Below are 21675 nucleotides of genomic sequence, written 5' to 3'. Positions count from 1 at the left end.
CAGTCCCCAGAGCTATTCATATCACCTCTTACTAGAAGTGTGTGTAGTCAGCATGTTTTTGTGTCTGATAGATAGAGCAAGAGGCATGTTGACTGAGTGTGTGCTGTATCCTTCTTCATGCAAATTGAGTCACCTCTCAGGGCATTTCAGGGAGCAGGCACTTCTGGTGACCCCTATGGTCTGGAGTCTGCCCAGAGAGCTGTTGACACAGGCAGTGGCTGGGCCACAACATTCAAGGATTGTTTTTCTCTGGGGACTGGCTTTATGCTCCTCCAATGAGCCAGGTCCTGGGACCCCCTCCAACTTGTCTATCACCCACACCTCCCAACTCCAAATCCCCCCAGATTTGCCCAATGCCTGTCTCAGAACACACAGGCTCCCTCCGGCCCAGATGCATGTGTCCTAACACAAGTCACAGAGTAAGTAAAACACACCACCAATGGGTAGCGGGGACAGACCATAGGAACGTCAGAGCCTCTAAGAGGGGTGATGTGGCAGCAGGCAAGCAGGTGTTTCTCATAACAGAGGCCTCATTTTGTACATGCAAGAGTTAAAACTCAGGGGTGGTGAGCATAGTGGTGATGGGGGAACAAGGAAATAATGGAACAAGATCCAACTTCAAAACCCCCACTTTTCTGCATATTGGGCAGCCCCCAGCAATTTAGGCTTTCCAGTGAGACCCTTTCTGATGACATTCTGAGGTCATACAGGGCCTTTGTCATGTATGTGCTTCTGTATCAGAAGAAGAAAACTCCCTGTGCAGGGTGTGATGTGCTCCAGGCCCCACCATGCAGCCTGCACAGTGGCCTCAGAGCCCCCAGGTGCAGGCCCTGCCTCGGCTAGGACCTGGGGCTGCCATGCCTGCATATCTGCTATAAGCCCTATTAATAGGTCTGTTCTGGTGCAAAACTGGAGTAGCCACCCTGGTAAGTCCCCCACTCAGAGCTCTGGGAAGGTACAATGAGATGTGAAGTTCTCCAGGTTTGTGCACTGTGTATGGCACTAATCAAAAGTGAGGTGTACCGACTGGTATTAAAGTGCAGACATGTTTGCACTTGGAGAAGGACAAGTACTGCCTGTAACTGGGAAGGGATAGTTTCTCCATGACCAGAGGTCAACACACACCTTTCCCTTGCCTGTAGTAGGGTGGCAGGTTGAGGAGGGAGGAGTGATCCGGGAAAGGCAGAGCAGCGAGGACACAAAGCAGGATGCATCCATAAGTGGTGATAGACATCGCCTGCCCACCACAGGCGGTTGATGCGCAGTTGGTATGTGGATCATTATTTCAGTTGTTGGGAGAAGAGCCTGTGCAGGCGCCTCACCTAGCTCTAATTTACATTAGGGGATTGTGCAGTGTTGTTTCTTGGGCAGCTATGTTTTTTCAGAAAAAGGAAAGCCACACTCTTCTCCATGAGATGGACAACTAGGAAATGTGGGCAAGAGTGTGCCCCAACAGAGCCTGGGAGCAGTTCCTTCAGCTTGGGGAAACCTCTTTGGCTAAGTCTAAGGTGAACAGGCTACCCTCACCCTGCCAGGAACAGGATCTACTGCCAGGGTTTGGATGGGCGGCTTCATGCTGTCTCTGGTCCAAGAAATTGGAACAAAGCAGGCCGTGGGCCTCGAGTGTACCTGCAAAGCTTCAGGTCAGAGTCCAGCATTTTGTGGGCCACATGAAGAGCAGAGTGACATCACCAACACAGACACTACTACTAATTATCCTGGTTACTGCCATCATCAGCTCACCTGTGATCTAGAGCTAGTCACCGACCCTTGCAGGGCCTCTGTGGTAAATGAGGATATGAAGACTCACTGTGCCAGTCTCCTGGGGATTCTATAATGTTCACAAAACGTGAACATTCTATAATGTTTGTACACGCAGAGATTGGGAGTCAGAAAGACCTCATCCAGATTTAAATGCCACCAGTTATGCCATACCATACTAATGCAAGTATAGCTTGAGCAGATTGCTGTTCTGAGCCTCATAAGGATCCTGTAGAATAAAGACAATACTACCTGCATCCTTTTAGGTTTAAATAGTGTATATAAGGTACAGAGGATGTGGTGAGCACTTCATACATAGCTATTTTATTATTATAGATGTTATTTTTATAATAGGAGAGACAAATTTCTCCAACTTTACAGTTTTTACTCAAGAGTTTGCTGAGCAGCTGCTCTGTGCAGTCCCTGTAACTGGGGTTCTGGAAGGGCCGAGACATTTTGTCCACTAGACTACAAGTCTAGCGGGAGAGACAGATCAGCCAACAACAGCAGCAGCAACAGCATCAATGGCAACAATAACAGCAACACCAGTGCAGCCAGGGACTGAACCCAAAAGTGGTCAGAGTTGGGGACAAACTCTGAGAGGAACACTCAACCCTGCCTGGGGCAAAAGGGAGAATCCTGGAGAACCAGGGATACTGAGAAATAAACAGACCATGATGCAAAAATGTGGGAATCACTAGTGTCAGGGGTGCCTGCTGCCTGGAGAAACTTAAAGAAGGCTGCATGGCTAATGTGATACCTGAGGGAGACTCTGAAGAGTAAGCTGGAAGGAGCCTGGTAAGGCTGGTAAGGACAACATGCAAAAAGGCAAATAATCAGAGAGGGTGTGTATTGTGAGTGTAAGAATCTCAGAAAAATCACAGGGTATATGCTGGGACATGGAAGAGATCATTCTGGAAGCAGACTAGGGCCAGGATGGGCCTTAGCCTGGACATTTCCTGAGGGCAGTGGAGACCCAGAATAGTGACATCAGATGTGGGTTGTGTACAGCACAAAAGATGATTGATTGGGAATGAAGCCATATTGGACCTTACCAGATGATAATTCAAATCCATAAAAGGAAATGAAGAGAATCAGAAATGGTAAATAATAAGGTTAATAAAACTAACTCTAAATATATATTTCTCTCAACTTTTAAAAAAATATAAAATTGTATAAAATAATAATTATAACAATGTGTTGATGGGTTAGTAATATTTATAGACACAAAAAAATTAATAGCACAAAAAAGGAAGTATAGAGCTATATTGAAGTAAAGTTTTTATGTCTCACTAAATTAAAATCATATAAATCTGAAGCAGATCCTGGTAAGCTGAGTATTGTAAGCACTTAAGAAAACAGCTAAGAAAATATGGTTAAAAAAAAGCACTGAAGGAATTAAAATGTCATGCTAGAAAATATTCTAAATGCCAGGAAGAAGGGGCAGAGGCACAAAAAAATATGACACATAAAGAAAATAAGAAAGTGGCAGATATCATCTAAAGCAGAAATTGTCAGAATGGATAAAAAATAAAGAGGGATATTTTATAATGGTAAAAAGGTTGATCCATCCTGGGGCACCTGGGTGGCTCAGTCAGTTGAGAATTTGACTTTGGCTCAGGTCATGATCTCTCAGTCTGTGAGTTTGAGCCCTGTGTCGGGCTCTGTGCTGACAGCTCAGAGCCTGGAGACTGCTTCAGATCCTGTCTCTCTCTCTCTCTCTCTCTCTCTCTCTCTGCCCCTTCTTCGCTCATGCTTTGTCTCTCTCTCTCTGTCAAAAGTAAATAAATATTAAAAAAAATTTTTTTAATAAATTATAAAAAAGGTTGATCCATCCAGATAATATAACAATCACAAATACATATGTACTTACTAACCAAGACCCAAAGTACAGGAAGCAGAAATAGGCAGAATTAAAGGGAGAAATAAACAATTTAATAATAACAGTTGGAGACTTCAATATCAGACTTTAATTGATAAAATAACTAGGCAAAAGATTAACAAGCATACAGAGGTCTTGAATAGAACCGTAAACTATTTAGACATAATAGACATCTATAGAGTGTTACTCCAAACAAAAGTAGAATGCACATTCTTCTCAAGTGCGTATGAAATATTTTCCAGAATAGACCACATGTTGCATAAAACCAGCATGAAAAATGTAAAAGGATTGGGGTGCCTGGGTTGCTCAGTTGGTTAAGTGTCTGACTTCAACTCAGGTCATGATGTCACAGTTTTGAGTTTGAGCCCTGTGTTGGGCTCTGTGCTGACAGCTCAGAGCCTAGAGCCTGCTTCAGATTCTGTGCATGTGTCTCTCTCTCTCTGCCTCTCCTCCCTTTGCATTCTGTCTCTCTCAAAAATAAATATTAAAAAAAATTTTTTAATGTAAAAGGATTGAAATCATACAACGTATGTTCTTCAATTAAAATGGAATTAAGAAATCAATGACTGAAGGACATTTGAGAAATTCATTAAATATGTAGAAATTAAATAACATACGTTTATTTTTTTAAGCAACACACTTTTAAATAAACAATAGATCAAGAAAAACATCACAAGGGAGACAGGAAACCATCAAAACCTTAGAGGAGAAAGCAGGAAAAGACCTCTCTGACCTCAGCCATAGCAATCTCTTACTCGACACATCCCCAAAGGCAAGGGAATTAAAAGCAAAAGTGAATTACTGGGACCTTATGAAGATAAAAAGCTTCTGCACAGCAAAGGAAACAACCAACTAAACTAAAAGGCAACCAACGGAATGGGAAAAGATATTTGCAAATGACATATCGGACAAAGGGCTAGTATCCAAAATCTATAAAGAACTCACCAAACTCCACACCCGAAAAACAAATAACCCAGTGAAGAAATGGGCAGAAAACATGAATAGACACTTCTCTAAGGAAGACATCCGGATGGCCAGCAGGCACATGAAAAGATGTTCAGCGTCGCTCCTTATCAGGGAAATACAAATCAAAACCACACTCAGATGTCACCTCACGCCAGTCAGAGTGGCCAAAATGAACAAATCAGGAGACTATAGATGCTGGAGAGGATGTGGAGAAACGGGAACCCTCTTGCACTGTTGGTGGGAATGCAAATTGGTGCAGCCACTCTGGAAAGCAGTGTGGAGGTTCCTCAGAAAATTAAGAATAGACCTACCCTATGACCCAGCAATAGCACTGCTAGGAATTTATCCAAGGGATACAGGAGTACTGATGCATAGGGGCAGCACTCTCAACAATAGCCAAATTATGGAAAGAGCCTAAATGTCCATCAACTGATGAATGGATAAAGAAATTGTGGTTTATATACACAATGGAGTACTACGTGGCAATGAGAAAAAATGAAATATGGCCTTTTGTAGCAACGTGGATGGAACTGGAGAGTGTGATGCTAAGTGAAATAAGCCATACAGAGAAAGACAGATACCATATGTGTTCACTCTTATGTGGATCCTGAGAAACTTAACAGGAACCCATGGGGGAGGGGAAGGAAAAAAACAAAAAGAGGTTAGAGGGGGAGAGAGCCAAAGCATAAGAGACTGTTAAAAACTGAGAACAAACTGAGGGTTGATGGGGGGTGGGAGGGAGGGGTGGGTGGGTGATGGGTATTGAGGAGGGCACCTTTTGGGATGAGCACTGGGTGTTGTATGGAAACCAATTTGACAATAAATTTCATATATTAAAAAAAAAAAAGAAAAACATCACAAGGAAAATTAGAAAATACTTTAAGATGGATAGAGGCAAAATCACGAGTTACCAGAACTTACAGGATACAGCTAGAGCAGTTACAGCTTAAAGGAAAGTGATAGCTATAGGTGCCTAATTTAGAAAAGAAGAAAGAATGAAGAATCCAAAAAGGAAATTTAAAAATTCCATTTATAATAGCATTAAAAAGAATAAACTATTTAGGACTAAACTTAATCAAGGAGGCCAAAGGTTTATACACTGAAAACTGTAAGATGTTGCTGGCAGAAATTAAACAAGACAAAAATAAATGGAAATACATTCTGTGTTCATGGACTGGAAGACTTAATACTATAAGTGACAATGCTACCCAAAATGATCTACGCATTCAGTGCAATCCCTATCAAAATCCCAATGACATTTTTTTGCAGAAATATAAAAACGCATTCTGAAATTCATACGGAATCTCATGCAACTCTAAATAGCAAAAATAATTTTGAAAAAGAATAAAGTTAGAGAAGAAAAACATAGGAGTAAATCTTTGTATCTTGGGCTGGGCAGTAGTGTCTTAGATAAAACAACAAGAGCAGAAGTGACAAAAGAAACATACAAATTTCGTCTTATTCCAGGGAAAAACTTTTGTGCTGCAAACATAAAAATACCATCAAGAAAGTTAAAAGTACACAGAGTGGGAGAAAATATTTGTAAATCATATATCTGATAAGAGATTTATATACAGGAGATATATATATATATAAATAAAATATATAAATAAAATATATAAATTATTCTTATATAAATATAAATATATTTATAAATATATATAAATAAAAATATTTATATTAATATAAAATTTATAAAAATAAAATTAATATAAAAATAATATATAAATATAATAAATATAAAATTAATATAAAATTTATATTAATAAACATTAATATTTATTTTATTTATAAATTTATTTATATAAATAAATAAATTTAAATTATTTATAAATATATAATATATAAATAAATATATAAGTATATATTTATTTATTTATAAATTATATAAATTATATAATTTATATATTATATAATTTATATAATTTATAAATATATAAATTATTCTTATATAAATATAAAAATAAATAAAATATATAAATAAATATGTAAAAATAAAAAATATATAAAATAAATATATAAATATGTGTGTATATATATACACACACACACAAGCCTTAGAACACAATAATAAAAACACAGCCCAAATATAAAACTAGGGAAAAGATTTGAATAAATATTTCTCCAAAGAGGCTGTATAAGTGGCCAATAAACACATCTAAATTTGGTCAGCATCATTAGTCATTAGAAAAATGCAAATCAAGGGGCACCTGGGTGGCTCAGTCGGTTAAGCGTCCGACTTCAGCTCACGTCATGATCTCATGGGTTCGTCAGTTCCGAGCCCCTCATCGGGCTCTGTGCTGACAGCTTGGAGGCTGGAGCCTGCTTCTGATTCTGTGTCTCCCTCTCTCTCTGCCCCTCTTCTGCTCACATTGTCTCTCTCTGTCTCTCAAAAATAAATACATGCAAAAAAATATTTTTAAAGAAAAATGCAGATCAAAATCACAGAGATACCATTTCACACCCACTAGCATGGCTCTAATAAAAAATATAGACACAAAAAAGTGTTGGTAAGGATCTGGAGAAGTTGGAACCCTAATACATTCCTTGTAGGACAGCAAAATGGTGCAACCAATTTGGAAAACAGTTTGGCAGTTTTTCAAAATGTTAAACATAGAATTGCCCCATGTTCCAGCAATTCCATTCCTATGCATTTATCTAAGAGAAATGAAAGCAAACATCCACGCAAAGACTTGTACACAAATATGCAAAGCAACTTCATTTACAATAGTCAAAACCTGTGAACAACTCAAATGCCCATCAGCAGTCAAGAGGATAAACTGTGGCATATCCACACAATAGAATACTTCCCACAACAAATGAAGAATTATTGATACATACAACATGGACAAATCTCAAAATAATTATGCCTAGTGACAGGAGCCAGTCACAAAGATGACATGATGTACAATCCCACTTATAGGAAATAACCAGAATTAACAAGTCTGTAAAAACAGAAGGTAGGGTGGGGTTGAGGGTATGTTTTTGGATGTGTAATAGGGAATGCTAGTAAGATTTCTTTTGGGGGGAAAACATCCTCAAAGTAGACTGTGGTGATGGTTGTAGAACTTGATGAGTTTATTTTAAAAAATCCAATTGTCTACTTTAAATGGGTAATTTGTATGGTATGTAAATTATACCTCAATAAATATTTTATTTGTTTATTTTTTTTAATTTACATTTTTAAAAATTTTTTTTATATATGAAATTTATTGTCAAATTGGTTTCCATACAACACCCAGTGCTCATCCCAAAAGGTGCCCTCCTCAATACCCATCACCCACCCTCTCCTCCCTCCCACCCCCCATCAACCCTCAGTTTGTTCTCAGTTTTTAACAGTCTCTTATGCTTTGGCTCTCTCCCCCTCTAACCTCTTTTTGTTTTTTTCCTTCCCCTCCCCCATGGGTTTCTGTTAAGTTTCTCAGGATCCACATAAGAGTGAACACATATGGTATCTGTCTTTCTCTGTATGGCTTATTTCACTTAGCATCACACTCTCCAGTTCCATCCACGTTGCTACAAAAGGCCATATTTCATTTTTTCTCATTGCCACGTAGTACTCCATTGTGTATATAAACCACAATTTCTTTATCCATTCATCAGTTGATGGACATTTAGGCTCTTTCCATAATTTGGCTATTGTTGAGAGTGCTGCCCCTATGCATCAGTACTCCTGTATCCCTTGGATAAATTCCTAGCAGTGCTATTGCTGGGTCATAGGGTAGGTCTATTCTTAATTTTCTGAGGAACCTCCACACTGCTTTCCAGAGTGGCTGCACCAATTTGCATTCCCACCACAGTGCAAGAGGGTTCCCATTTCTCCACATCCTCTCCAGCATCTATAGTCTCCTGATTTGTTCATTTTGGCCACTCTGACTGGCGTGAGGTGATACCTGAGTGTGGTTTTGATTTGTATTTCCCTGATAAGGAGCGACGCTGAACATCTTTTCATGTGCCTGCTGGCCATCCGGATGTCTTCTTTAGAGAAGTGTCTATTCATGTTTTCTGCCCATTTCTTCACTGGGTTATTTGTTTTTCGGGTGTGGAGTTTGGTGAGCTCTTTATAGATTTTGGATACTAGCCCTTTGTCCGATATGTCATTTGCAAATATCTTTTCCCATTCCGTTGGTTGCCTTTTAGTTTAGTTGGTTGTTTCCTTTGCTGTGCAGAAGCTTTGTATCTTCATAAGGTCCCAGTAATTCACTTTTGCTTTTAATTCCCTTGCCTTTGGGGATGTGTTGAGTAAGAGATTGCTACGGCTGAGGTCAGAGAGGTCTTTTCCTGCTTTCTCCTCTAAGGTTTGGATGGTTTCCTGTCTCACATTCAGGTCCTTGATCCATTTTGAGTTTATTTTTGTGAATTGTGTGAGAAAGTGGTCTAGTTTCAACCTTCTGCATGTTGCTGTCCAGTTCTCCCAGCACCATTTGTTAAAGAGGCTGTCTTTTTTCCATTGGATGTTCTTTCCTGCTTTGTCAAAGATGAGTTGGCCATACGTTTGTGGGTCTAGTTCTGGGGTTTCTATTCTATTCCATTGGTCTATGTGTCTGTTTTTGTGCCAATACCATGCTGTCTTGATGATGACAGCTTTGTAGTAGAGGCTAAAGTCTGGGATTGTGATGCCTCCTGCTTTGGTCTTCTTCTTCAAAATTCCTTTGGCTATTCGGGGCCTTTTGTGGTTCCATATGAATTTTAGGATTGCTTGTTCTAGTTTCGAGAAGAATGCTGGTGCAATTTTGATTGGGATTGCATTGAATGTGTAGATAGCTTTGGGTAGTATTGACATTTTGACAATATTTATTCTTCCAATCCATGAGCAGGGAATGTCTTTCCATTTCTTTAAATCTTCTTCAATTACCTTCATAAGCTTTCTATAGTTTTCAGCATAAAGATCCTTTACATCTTTGGTTAGATTTATTCCTAGGTATTTTATGCTTCTTGGTGCAATTGTGAATGGGATCAGTTTCTTTATTTGTCTTTCTGTTGCTTCATTGTTAGTGTATAAGAATGCAACTGATTTCTGTACATTGATTTTGTATCCTGCAACTTTGCTGAATTCATGTATTAGTTCTAGCAGACTTTTGGTGGAGTCTATCAGATTTTCCATGTATAATATCATGTCATCTGCAAAAAGCGAAAGCTTGACTTCATCTTTGCCAATTTTGATGCCTTTGATTTCCTTTTGTTGTCTGATTGCTGATGCTAGAACTTCCAGCACTATGTTAAACAGCAGCGGTGAGAGTGGGCATCCCTGTCGTGTTCCTGATCTCAGGGAAAAAGCTCTCAGTTTTTCCCCGTTGAGGATGATGTTAGCTGTGGGCTTTTCATAAATGGCTTTTATGATCTTTAAGTATGTTCCTTCTATCCCGACTTTCTCAAGGGTTTTTATTAAGAAAGGGTGCTGGATTTTGTCAAAGGCCTTTTCTGCATCGATTGACAGGATCATATGGTTCTTCTCTTTTTTTTTTGTTAATGTGATGTATCACGTTGATTGATTTGTGAATGTTGAACCAGCCCTGCATCCCAGGAATGAATCCCACTTGATCATGGTGAATAATTTTTTTTTTAATTTTTTTTCAACGTTTTTTATTTATTTTTGGGACAGAGAGAGACAGAGCATGGACGGGGGAGGGGCAGAGAGAGAGGGAGACACAGAATCGGAAACAGGCTCCAGGCTCTGAGCCATCAGCCCAGAGCCTGACGCGGGGCTCAAACTCACGGACCGCGAGATCATGACCTGGCTGAAGTCGGACGCTTAACCGACTGCGCCACACAGGCGCCCCTGAATAATTCTTTTTATATGCCGTTGAATTCGATTTGCTAGTATCTTATTGAGAATTTTTGCATCCATATTCATAAGGGATATTGGCCTGTAGTTCTCTTTTTTTTTTACTGGGTCTCTGTCTGGTTTAGGAATCAAAGTAATACTGGCTTCATAGAATGAGTCTGGAAGTTTTCCTTCCCTTTCTATTTCTTGGAATAGCTTGAGAAGGATAGGTATTATCTCTGCTTTAAACGTCTGGTAGAACTCCCCTGGGAAGCCATCTGCTCCTGGACTCTTATTTGTTGGGAGATTTTTGATAACCGATTCAATTTCTTCACTGGTTATGGGTCTGTCTGTTCAAGCTTTCTATTTCCTCCTGATTGAGTTTTGGAAGAGTGTGGGTGTTCAGGAATTTGTCCATTACTTCCAGGTTGTCCAATTTGTTGGCATATAATTTTTCATAGTATTCCCTGATAATTGTTTGTATCTCTGAGGGATTGGTTGTAATAATTCCATTTTCATTCATGATTTTATCTATTTGGGTCATCTCCCTTTTCTTTTTGAGAAGCCTGGCTAGAGGTTTGTCAATTTTGTTTATTTTTTCAAAAAACCAACTCTTGGTTTCGTTGATCTGCTCTACAGTTTTTTTAGATTCTATATTGTTTATTTCTGCTCTGACTTTATTATTTCTCTTCTTCTGCTGGGTTTAGGCTGCCTTTGCTGTTCTGCTTCTATTTCCTTTAGGTGTGCTGTTAGATTTTGTATTTGGGATTTTTCTTGTTTCTTGAGATAGGCCTGGATTGCAATGTATTTTCCTCTCAGGACTGCCTTCGCTACGTCCCAAAGCATTTGTATTGTTGTATTTTCATTTTCGTTTATTTCCATATATTTTTTAATTTCTTCTCTAATTGCCTGGTTGACCCACTCATTCGTTAGTAGGGTGTTCTTTAACCTCCATGCTTTTGGAGGTTTTCCAGACTTTTTTCTGTGGTTGATTTCAAGCTTCATAGCCTTGTGGTCTGAAAGTATGCATGGTATAATTTCAATTCTTGTAAACTTAGGAAGGGCTGTTTTGTGACCCAGTATATGATCTATCTTAGAGAATGTTCCATGTGCACTCGAGAAGAAAGTATATTCTGTTGCTTTGGGATGCAGAGTTCTAAATATATCTGTCAAGTCCATCTGATCCAATGTCTCATTCAGGGCCCTTGTTTCTTTATTGACCGTGTGTCTAGATGATCTATCCATTTCTGTAAGTGGGGTGTTAAAGTCCCCTGCAATTACCACATTCTTATCAATAAGGTTGCTTATGTTTATGAGTAATTGTTTTATATATTTGGGGGCTCTGGTATTCGGCGCATAGACATTTGTAATTGTTAGCTCTTCCTGATGGATAAACCCTGTAACTATTATATAATGTCCTTCTTCATCTCTTGTTACCGCCTTTAATTTAAAGTCTAGTTTGTCTGATATAAGTATGGCTACTCCAGCTTTCTTTTGGCTTCCAGTCGCATGATAAATAGTTCTCCATCCCCTCACTCTCAATCTAAAGGTGTCCTCAGGTCTAAAATGAGTCTCTTGTAGACAGCAAATAGATGGGTCTTGTTTTTTTATCCATTCGGATACCCTGTGTCTTTTGGTTGGCGCATTTAATCCATTTACATTCAGTGTTATTATAGAAAGATACGGGTTTAGAGTCATTGTGATGTCTGTATGTTTCATGCTTGTAGTGATGTCTCTGGTACTTTGTCTCACAGGGTCCCCCTTAGGATCTCTTGTAGGGCTGGTTTAGTGGTGACAAATTCCTTCAGTTTTTGTTTGTTTGGGAAGACCTTTATCTCTCCTTCTATTCTAAATGACAGACTTGCTGGATAAAGGATTCTTGGCTGCATATTTTTTCTGTCTAGCACCCTGAAAATCTCGTGCCAATTCTTTCTGGCCTGCCAAGTTTCAAAAGAGAGATCAGTCACGAGTCTTATAGGTCTCCCTTTATATGTGAGGGCACGTTTACCCCTTGCTGCTTTCAGAATCTTCTCTTTATCCTTGTATTTTTGCCAGTTTCACTATATGTCGTGCAAAAGATCGATTCAAGTTACGTCTGAAGGGAGTTCTCTGTGCCTCTTGGATTTCAATGCCTTTTTCCTTCCCCAGTTCAGGGAAGTTCTCAGCTATGATTTCTTCAAGTACCCCTTCAGCACCTTTCCCTCTCTCTTCCTCCTCTGGGATACCAATTATGCATATATTATTTCTTTTTAGTGTATCACTTAGTTCTCTAATTTTCCCCTCATACTCCTGGATTTTTTTTATCTCTCTTTTTCTCAGCTTCCTCTTTTTCCATAACTTTATCTTCTAGTTCACCTATTCTCTCCTCTGCCTCTTCAGTCCGAGCCGTGGTGGTTTCCATTTTGTTATGCATCTGTTTCTTGAGATACAGATTAAAGCGTTTTTCAGCTCCTCGTGACACTTCCTTAGTCCCTTGATCTCTGTAGCAAGAGATTCTCTGCTGTCCTGTATACTGTTTTCAAGCCCAGCGATTAATTTTATGACTATTATTCTAAATTCACTTTCTGTTATATTATTTAAATCCTTTTTGATCAGCTCATTAGCTGTTGTTAGTTCCTGGAGATTCTTCTGAGGGGAATTCTTCCGCTTGGTCATTTTGGATAGTCTCTGGCGTGGTGAGGACCTGCAGGGCACTTCCCCTGTGCTGTGGTGTATAACTGGAGTTGGTGGGCGGAGCCGCAGTCAGACCTGATGTCTGCCCCCAGCCCACCGCTGGGGCCACAGTCAGACTGGTGTGTGCCTTCTCTTCCCCTCTCCTAGGGGCGGGATTCACTGTGGGGTGGCGTGGCCTGTCTGGGCTACTTGCACCCTGCCAGGCTTGTGATGCTGAGGATCTGGCGTATTAGCTGGGGTGGGTAGGCAAGGTGCACAGGGGCAGGAGGGGCAGGCTTAGCGCTTCTCCTTAGGTGTTCCACTTCAGGAGGGGCCCTGTGGCAGCGGGAGGGAGTCAGATCTGCTGCCGGAGGTTTGGCTCCGCAGAAGTGCAGAGTTGGGTGTTAGTGCGGAGCGAGCAAGTTCCCTGGCAGGAACTGGTTCTCTTTGGGATTTTGGCTGGGGGATGGGCGGGGGAGATGGCGCTGGCGAGCGCCTTTGTTCCCCACCAAACTGAGCTCTGTCGTCCGGGGGCTCAGCAGCTCTCCCTCCCTTTGTCCTCCAGCCTTCCCGCTTTCCGAGCAGAGCTGTTAACTTATGACCTCCCAGACGCTAAGTCACGCTTGCTGTCAGAACACAGTCCGTCAGGCCCCTCCGCTTTTGCAAGCCAGACTCGGGGGCTCTGCTTGGCCCACGAGCCGCCCCTCCGCCCCGGCTCCCTCCTGCCAGTCCGTGGAGCGCGCAGCGCCTCGCCGCCCTTCCTACCCTCTTCCGTGGGCCTCTCGTCTGCGCTTGGCTCCAGCGACTCCGTTCTGCTAATCCTCTGGCGTTTTTCTGGGTTATTTAGGCAGGTGTAGGTGGAATCTAAGTGATCAGCAGGACGTGCCGTGAGCCCAGCGTCCTCCTACGCCGCCATCTTCCCTCCTTTTTTCCCCTCAATAAATATTTTAAAAGGTGGGGAGGTATAAGTGACAGCAGCTGCATTAAATGCCTTCCATTTGATGGCACAGACATGAAATGGCTTTGTGTTCTGGGAGTGGAACCAGTCAACTGGCCAGCATTTCTTGAACATCTCTGTCATGTGTGGAACTCAAACAGTGCTGTAAAATACCGAAGTTGTGTTCCTTGTCCTCACAGGAGGAGCTTGTTTTTAAACAAGGGTTTGATTAGGAAATTTATCACCACAATTTAAGATTTTGAAGAATTCAGAGAGTGTTAGCATAGTCATAAAGAGGCATCTCAAAAGAGGAAAATGTTTGCACTGGGCCTTTAGAGAGAGGTTGGCTTTGGGTAGATGGTGGGGGTTTAGAGAATTGTTTTCAAGTGCTCCTTCCTTGTACAACCCTCGCAGGTGCCTTCTGAGGCAACTCACATGCTGTTGGGCAGCTCTAATTGCTGGAAAGTCTTTCCTTGTGTTAAGTAGAATCTTTCTCCTGCTGATAATACTGCCTTACCATTTATAATGCAGTTATTATTGCAAGACTGTGCTGAGCCTCAGAAATAGTATCTCAAGTAATTCTTCCCATATGGGATAGGTGATGTCATTATCTTCCTCATCATTATCATTATTTTCCAGATGAAAAAAATCTGGCCCTTCAGTATTACATGAGCTGCCCACAATCACAGTCCCAGATCTCTTCTCCCCATGTGCACCTGTAGTTCTGTCACTAGTGGATGTTCTTTCTTTCCTCTAATCCACACAGAACACGTCTAATTTCTCTTCCATGTGATAGTTAATAAAGGTAAAGATCTTTATCTTTTTCCTGCCTTTTAAGCCATTTTCCCCCCTTTGAGTTAAACAAACTCAGTTGCTTAATCATTCTTTATTTAGCATGGTTTTGAGCTTCTTTCCCATCTTATTCACCATTCTGTGATCAAATCTGTCAGTCTTTTACTGAAGCATGGGCCTCAGAACTGGGATTAGTCTATTATGGCCTGACTAGCCCAGGAGAATATGGTACTGACCTCATTCTTCTCCTGTACTAGCTGTGTTTTTGATGCATCCTAACATAACCTTAGCTCTTTGGGCAGCCACATTCCTTTGTGGATTAAAATCCCTGCCAAGTTAGGTCCAGGGACCTGAACAGGGAAACCTTTTTAGAGCTGAATAAAAACACTGGGCCTGCTGTAGGATCTGGATGAGGTTTGGACCCACCAACAGCAGGATGGCCTCATTCCACCTAGAACCAGCCTTATACACAAAGAGGTGGCCATTCACATGGTACTCAACAAAATAACTCCTACTGTCTCTCTTCCTAGAGCCACATTATTCTGGTGTCTGATACTTTTATTCTAGAATCCATTTCCCTGCCTTTTTCAGCTTCTAGTGACTGCCTAGATTCCTTGGCCTATGGCCTGCTCTACCTTCATAAGCATCACTTCATCTATGCTTTCAGCATCATATGGTCTCCTCCTCTGATCCTTCTTCATCCCCTTGAGAAGGTCCATGATGATTACAGTGGGCCCACCTGGATAATCCAAGGTGGTCTTCCCATCTCAACATCCTGAATATAATCATATCTTCAAAGTCCCTTTTGCCATAAAAGGTGACATTCACAGGTCCTGAATATTAGGAAATGAATGCCATGGGTGTTATTATTCAGCCTACACAGAGTTTTGTTGGAGAGGATGATGTGATAAACTGTCTAATTCATGATTTAGAAAGACCGGTCTGGCGACAGAGTGGGAAGAATAAGGCTGGAGGCCTGAGAAGTACTTTGGAAGCTGCCAGTAATGAGAGCATACAACTGGATCAGTGGCAATGGGACAGAGAAGAGGATATATCTAGAGCACTCAGGAGGTATAACCCACAGGACTTGGAGCCAGCTAGGATGTGGGATGAATGAGAGAAGAGGTCTAGAAGGGCTCACTCAGGGTTTCTGCACTCATCAGATGGGCTGATGATGGTATCAGATGGCTGATTGGTGAGTAGGGAGTACAGAAGGGGCAGAGAGAGATGGTTTGTTTGGAACCTGACTTTGAGGTGTCTATGAGGTAAGCAATGAGACCTGGTAGGCAGTTAGGTCTGTGGGTCTGGAGAGGAAGGTGGTGACAGCTGCTTGGTGTGCTGAGCACACAGACAGCACTTGAAGCCACAGTAGACCAGATGCCCCAGGACTGTCTAGAATTAGAGCACAGAAGCTGCCTGAGGGAGTGGGGGTGGGGACAATGGCTTCCACAGTTATGGAGAAATATGGGTGTGGGAGGAAGCCAGAGAGGCAGGGGGAGCACCGGCAGAGGATGTTCTGTGTTGGAACAGAAAGTTGATGCATTTGCACTCAAACAGAGCCCTTCCTCCCCGGAGGAATGGCCACTTCTTATCAAGTGAAACCTTGCAGGAAAAGGGTAGAAATGGTTCTGTGTTTTGCTTGTTAACCTTGAGGGCCAGAGGCTCTGGCTGGGAACTGGGTTGGTTCTTGGACATTAGGTGCACGCACACATAGAAGGAGCTCAGTGAGTCCCTCTCACTGGAACTAGTCATGGCTAAGAGGACCTGTTTTGCTCTCAGGCTTGCCCTGGCAACAACTGAAAAGCTCTATTATTTGCCTTTCTGGGCACATTCACTGAAGAGGCTCAAGGTTTTGAGTCTCCTGCCTCTGAGAACAATATTCATCCTCTTCCATCATTCCACTACAAGGGCACAGTGGAGAAATACTTCTGCAGGAGAGATCACTGGCCTTTGAGACTGTTTCTTCTATATGTGTTGCTGCCTTTCCTTTGTTCATGTTCCTTCCCAGCCCTGGGAAGAAAGAGGAGATAAGAGGATGGGACAGGTGAATGTTGGCAAAATGTGTAAGGACAGGCCTAATGGAAGAGGTGAGACTTAACATGTCCCCTGGGAATAGGATAGGCCTTTTGGTAGAACTGGATAGTCAAGAAGGGGTATATTTCAGATGGAGGGATGGGCATGTTAAGATGGAAAAGCAGAAGTGGGCACGAAGTGTAGAGGGGTGGGCCCAGAGATTGATTCAGCCAGAGGGCATATATCTCCTGGCCATGAGCTGCTGTGACACTGACCTAGAGAGGAAGCAGAAAAGGGGCTCTCTGACCTTGCTCCTTCCTCTAGTACAGAGCATTGCTTCATGTTTGAATGGTCCTTATTTTCCTGCATCCATTCCCAGGTAAGCCTTTCAGAATTGCGTGTATTGAGGTGAGCGAAAGAAAATTAAACAAGCTCCCAAAGTCATGGCAGTCAGGGTTAGTTCCAAGATGGAAACTGAGGGGGAGGGAACTATTTGAGTGCTACTTACGTGTGCGGTGTCTAAATACAGGTTGTCATTTGGGGCACCTGGATAGCTGAGTCTTAAGCGATCGACTTCAGCTCAGGTCATGATCTCATGGTCCGTGGGTTTGAGCCCCATGTCAGGCTCTGTGCTGACAGCTCGGAGCCTAGAGCCTGCTTCAGATTCGGTGACTCCCTCTCTTTCTGCTCCTCTCCCACTTGTTCTCTGTCTCTGTCTCTCAAAAATGAATAAATGTTAAAAAATTTTTAAAAATGCAGGTTGTCATTTAATTGTCAGTTTTCCTAGGACAAGTGCTGTCAGCCTTACTTTGTAAATAAGGAACAGAGATTCTGAGGAGGAAGTACCAGGTCCTAGGTAACACTGTAGTAAGCATTAGGATAGGGGTGGGGGTTTCCTAGAAGCAGGTCTGCAGCCGTGGAATGTCAAAGGAAGAGCAACTCCAAAGACATTACCATATAATAGTCACTTCAGTTTACTGACAGAAGACCTTGGTTCATAAAGAGGCCCAAGGGACCCAGCCTGCGGATGAGAGAGCTGTGGTGTGGGTCAGCTGTCTGAGCTCTACACTGGCCTTGGACAAGGGACTTTTCTAAACCTCAGCTCCTATACTCAGAGCTTTGAAATCCCCACTAATGTGCAGATACTTTGAGAAGTCTTTAAGAAAAAACTCAATTTAACCTTAAGGCATTTTCCATAATTACCTAATTGTCAATCTCGTCATTTGTTTTGCAAATCCTATGGACCCTGCCTCAGGATATGCTTCATGCCAGCAATCTGGGAAACTCAGGTCTACTCCCCCAGATCCTGGGAAGACCCTCCAACTTCTTGTTAGAAATCAAAGAAGTTGGGACCACCTGGATGACTCAGTTGGTTAAGCATCCGACTTCGACTCAGATCATGATCTTGCAGCCCGTGAGTTTGAGCCCCACATCGGACTCTGTGCTGACAGCTCAGAACCTGGAATCTGCTTTAAATTCTGTGTCTCCCTCTCTCTCTTCCCCCTCCCCCCACTCATGCTCTGTCTCTCTTTGTCTCTCAAAAACTAATAAACTTAAAAAAAAAATCAAACAACTTGACTCACTCCCTTACAGTTCTCCCGCCACTGGAGCAAGAAAAAGGGAGAGACCTTATCTCCCTGACTTTGATGTTAATTCTTCCTTCACAATCCACAAAACATGTTGGGCGTAGCAACTGGTGAAATGTGGTTTCAGATCTTGGTGCATCACCTGTCAGCTGTTCACATTAGGTGAGTACTTAACCTGGCAGAGCACAAACTGCATATCTGTAAAATTGAGCGATGGTGCCTTGCAAGGCTGCTCTGCTCTGCTAGGCAGTGCACCTAGTGGGAAGGGAACTGCTATTCTTTTCTCTGGAGGGAATAGGCTTAGCTTTCTAAAAATGACTTCAAGCTTATTTCAAGTTGTTTACCTTGTTGGTAAGGGTTAATGGGTCTTTCTTTGCTGATTATCAAAATGCAGAGCCTAGTCTTCAGGGAGAAACTGGGGCGGGTATGTGGAGAAATGCCAGCCTTGTACCAGGCACACCCCAGTTTGTAAGCCTTGCTTTCAAAGACTTCTGCAGTCTAGAACTTGCCCTAGAAGCTAAAAATGGTTTTGTACTAAAACTAGGAGTGTGTGATTGACAGCAGATGAAATTTTGAAATTGAGATTGTCTTAGGAAACCTGGCACTATTGACCTCTGTACCCACAAGCTCCTCTGTCCTAAAGCAAAATCCCTCTTGTTCCCCCACCCAAGCCTCTTGTCAGCAGAAATTACTCCAGAGTTTGGCTCCTCCTATTTCCCAGCTTTCCTCTTTGAGCTACTTTGAGCTGAATTATACCAATTGTGTGTCCCTTCCCCATGACCACTGGGTACAGTTGCAGTCTTACTGCTGGAAAACTCTTTTGTCTAATGTTTGCAAAGTTCTTAAAGGGGTTTCTAAAGGAGTCACTGAGAAAGGAGACTGTCTTTCTGCCAGTTCCTTACAAGAGGGAAGAATTTCCCTGTTGTTTGGGGATTATGGATTACAAGAAGATACAAAGGAGTAGAGGAGGAAGAATGGGCTGGGATATCAGTGCCATATGTGTAAAATGGGAGCACCAGTACCTCACAGGGCCATGGTGCAATTTGATGGGATGGGGTCAGGCCTTCATGGTAGCCCACCTTCAAAGAGCAGGGGCCACCTCTGTTAGGCTGCCCAGGAGCACCTCCTGGCCTGCAGCTGTGCAACAAATGTTGCTGGTACCATGTCCATATACTCACCCATTGCCACTCATCCACACACTCAGTGTTAGCTTGTAGAACATGCTTTTAAAGGCTCCAAAGACTGCAAAGCTCCAAGTCTGACAACTAATACAGGGCTAACTGTGGACACTAATTTTCTTTTATTGCCTTTCTTAATCTTCAGAGGGATGGGCACACACAGGCTTGGAGCCAAACTGCCTGGGTTTAAATCCTGACTCACCACTTCCTAGCTTATGTGACCACGACCTAGTTACTTGATTTCTCTCTCTGTGCCCCATTTTCATCTTCTGTAAAATGAGGATATAGTACCTACCTCATATGGCCGTCATGAGACTCGTGTAAGGTATAGGTTCAATAAATATTATTGTCATTTCTCTAATTTTATGAAAGAAGAAAAGAAGACTCAGAGATTGACACTATTACCATAGCTACTCGTGGCAGAACTAACTAGGACATGTGTCTGATTCAGTTATAGTCCTCCCTAGTATGCCAGCTCTTTCATGGTCAAAGAAATGAATCCCAACTGGTAGGAGATCAAAAACCATATAGAGTAACACTGGGAAGTGTGTGTGTGACAGCAGGTGGGTAAGAGTGCTCCGGGGGTGCAATTTGGTTCAGCGGTACACAGCCTTGGATTTCCAGGAAATAACTCCCAGTTCCCTGGATAACCTGCATTGATCAAGGCCCTTTGCAATGAAATGACAACTATTTTGGGTTCCTTACTGCCCCCTGGTGGTAACAGATCACATGGGGCTCTTTCCCTAACAGATGAAAGCAGGAGGCTATTTTGAAATTGGCTTTCCAGATTAATGAAGAATTTTGAACTTTTTGTTTCTCTGTTTTAGCCTTCCTGGCACCTTTGGCCCAACAGCATAAATTAGTTCCTGTTTTTTTCCCTTTATGAATTAATGAATAGCTTACTAACTGTTTGACCCCAGCAAGCTACCAGCCTTTTAGGGATCTCCCCATCTGTAAAACCAGCATCTCAGTCTCACTCAGACACCCCATGATCAATTCCATTCTGTTCGTTTTTATTTTCAGCAAACCACAAGGTGGCAGTACAAGAGTGGGTTCCCCTGTTTTCTCCCCAAGTGGTGGGAGAAAGAAGAATTGTTGTGCATGCAGCATAGAGCTAAAAGTTAGTCTTCTACCCCAGGTCATGGCTACCCAGGACATGGTTAGGCTCAACACTCAGGCATGAGTCCTCAGTGTGATTTGCCTCTGTGTGTGCCTTCTCTTTCTTTTATGGCAAATAGAGACAAAATTTGCTCAAACTTCCTTAAAGGGCACCCTGAGGATTCACAGTAGCTAGTGAGTAGGGATAAGATTTTTTAAACAATTAAGTTAAATTTGGGGAGGGGGAAAGTTATTATGGATTCACATACAAGTTATAAGAAATAATACAGAGGGCTTCCATGTACTTTTCACCCAATTTCTCCCAATGACAGCATCTTGTAAAACTAAAGCACAATATCACAACCAGGGTGTTGACATTGATACCATCAAGACATGTAGTACTTCCATTACTACAGGGATCTCTCCTGTTGCTTTTTTTATAGCCACACCATGCCCCCTCTTTAACCAATGACAGCTACTAATCTGTTCTCCATCTCTATAATTTTGTCATTTCAAGAATATTATAGTGCTCACTTCGGCAGCACATATACTAAAATTGGAATGATCAGAGATTAGCATGTGCAAAAATGATACATAAATTCCTGAAGTGCTCCATATTTTTTAAAAAAGAATATTATATATGTTGCCATTTGTAACAACATGGATGGAGCTGGAGAGTATTATGCCAAGTGAAATAAGTCAGTAAAAGAAAGGCAAATATCATATGATTTCATTCTTATGTGGAATTTAAGAAACAAAAGCAAAGGGAAGGGGGGGGGCAAACCAAGAAACAGACTGTTAACTGTAGAGGACAAACTGATGGTTACCAGAGGGGAGTTGGGGGGGGGTGTTAAATAGGAGATGGGGATTAAGGAGTGCACTCATGATAAGCACTAGGGGTTGTAAGGAAGTGTTGAATCACTCACTGTATTGTATACCTGAAACTAATATTACACTGTATGTTAATTAACTGGAATTTAAGTAAAAACTTAAAAAATTAAAGAATATTATATAAATAGATTCATACAGTATGTAACACTTAGGTT

At 41.8% G+C, this 21675-nt stretch overlaps 1 pseudogene; it reads left to right on the top strand.

Moving 5' to 3' along the window:
* The first annotated feature begins 21155 nt into the window (after positions 1-21155).
* LOC125174232 (uncharacterized) lies at positions 21156-21251 on the top strand (annotated as a pseudogene).
* The last annotated feature ends 424 nt before the right edge of the window (positions 21252-21675 follow it).

This window comes from Prionailurus viverrinus, chromosome C1 (genome assembly GCF_022837055.1).
Source record: "Prionailurus viverrinus isolate Anna chromosome C1, UM_Priviv_1.0, whole genome shotgun sequence".
NCBI classification, from domain to species: domain Eukaryota; kingdom Metazoa; phylum Chordata; class Mammalia; order Carnivora; family Felidae; genus Prionailurus; species Prionailurus viverrinus.
Note: the sequence above shows the minus strand (reverse complement) of the source record. Positions and strands in the feature narration are given on the sequence as shown.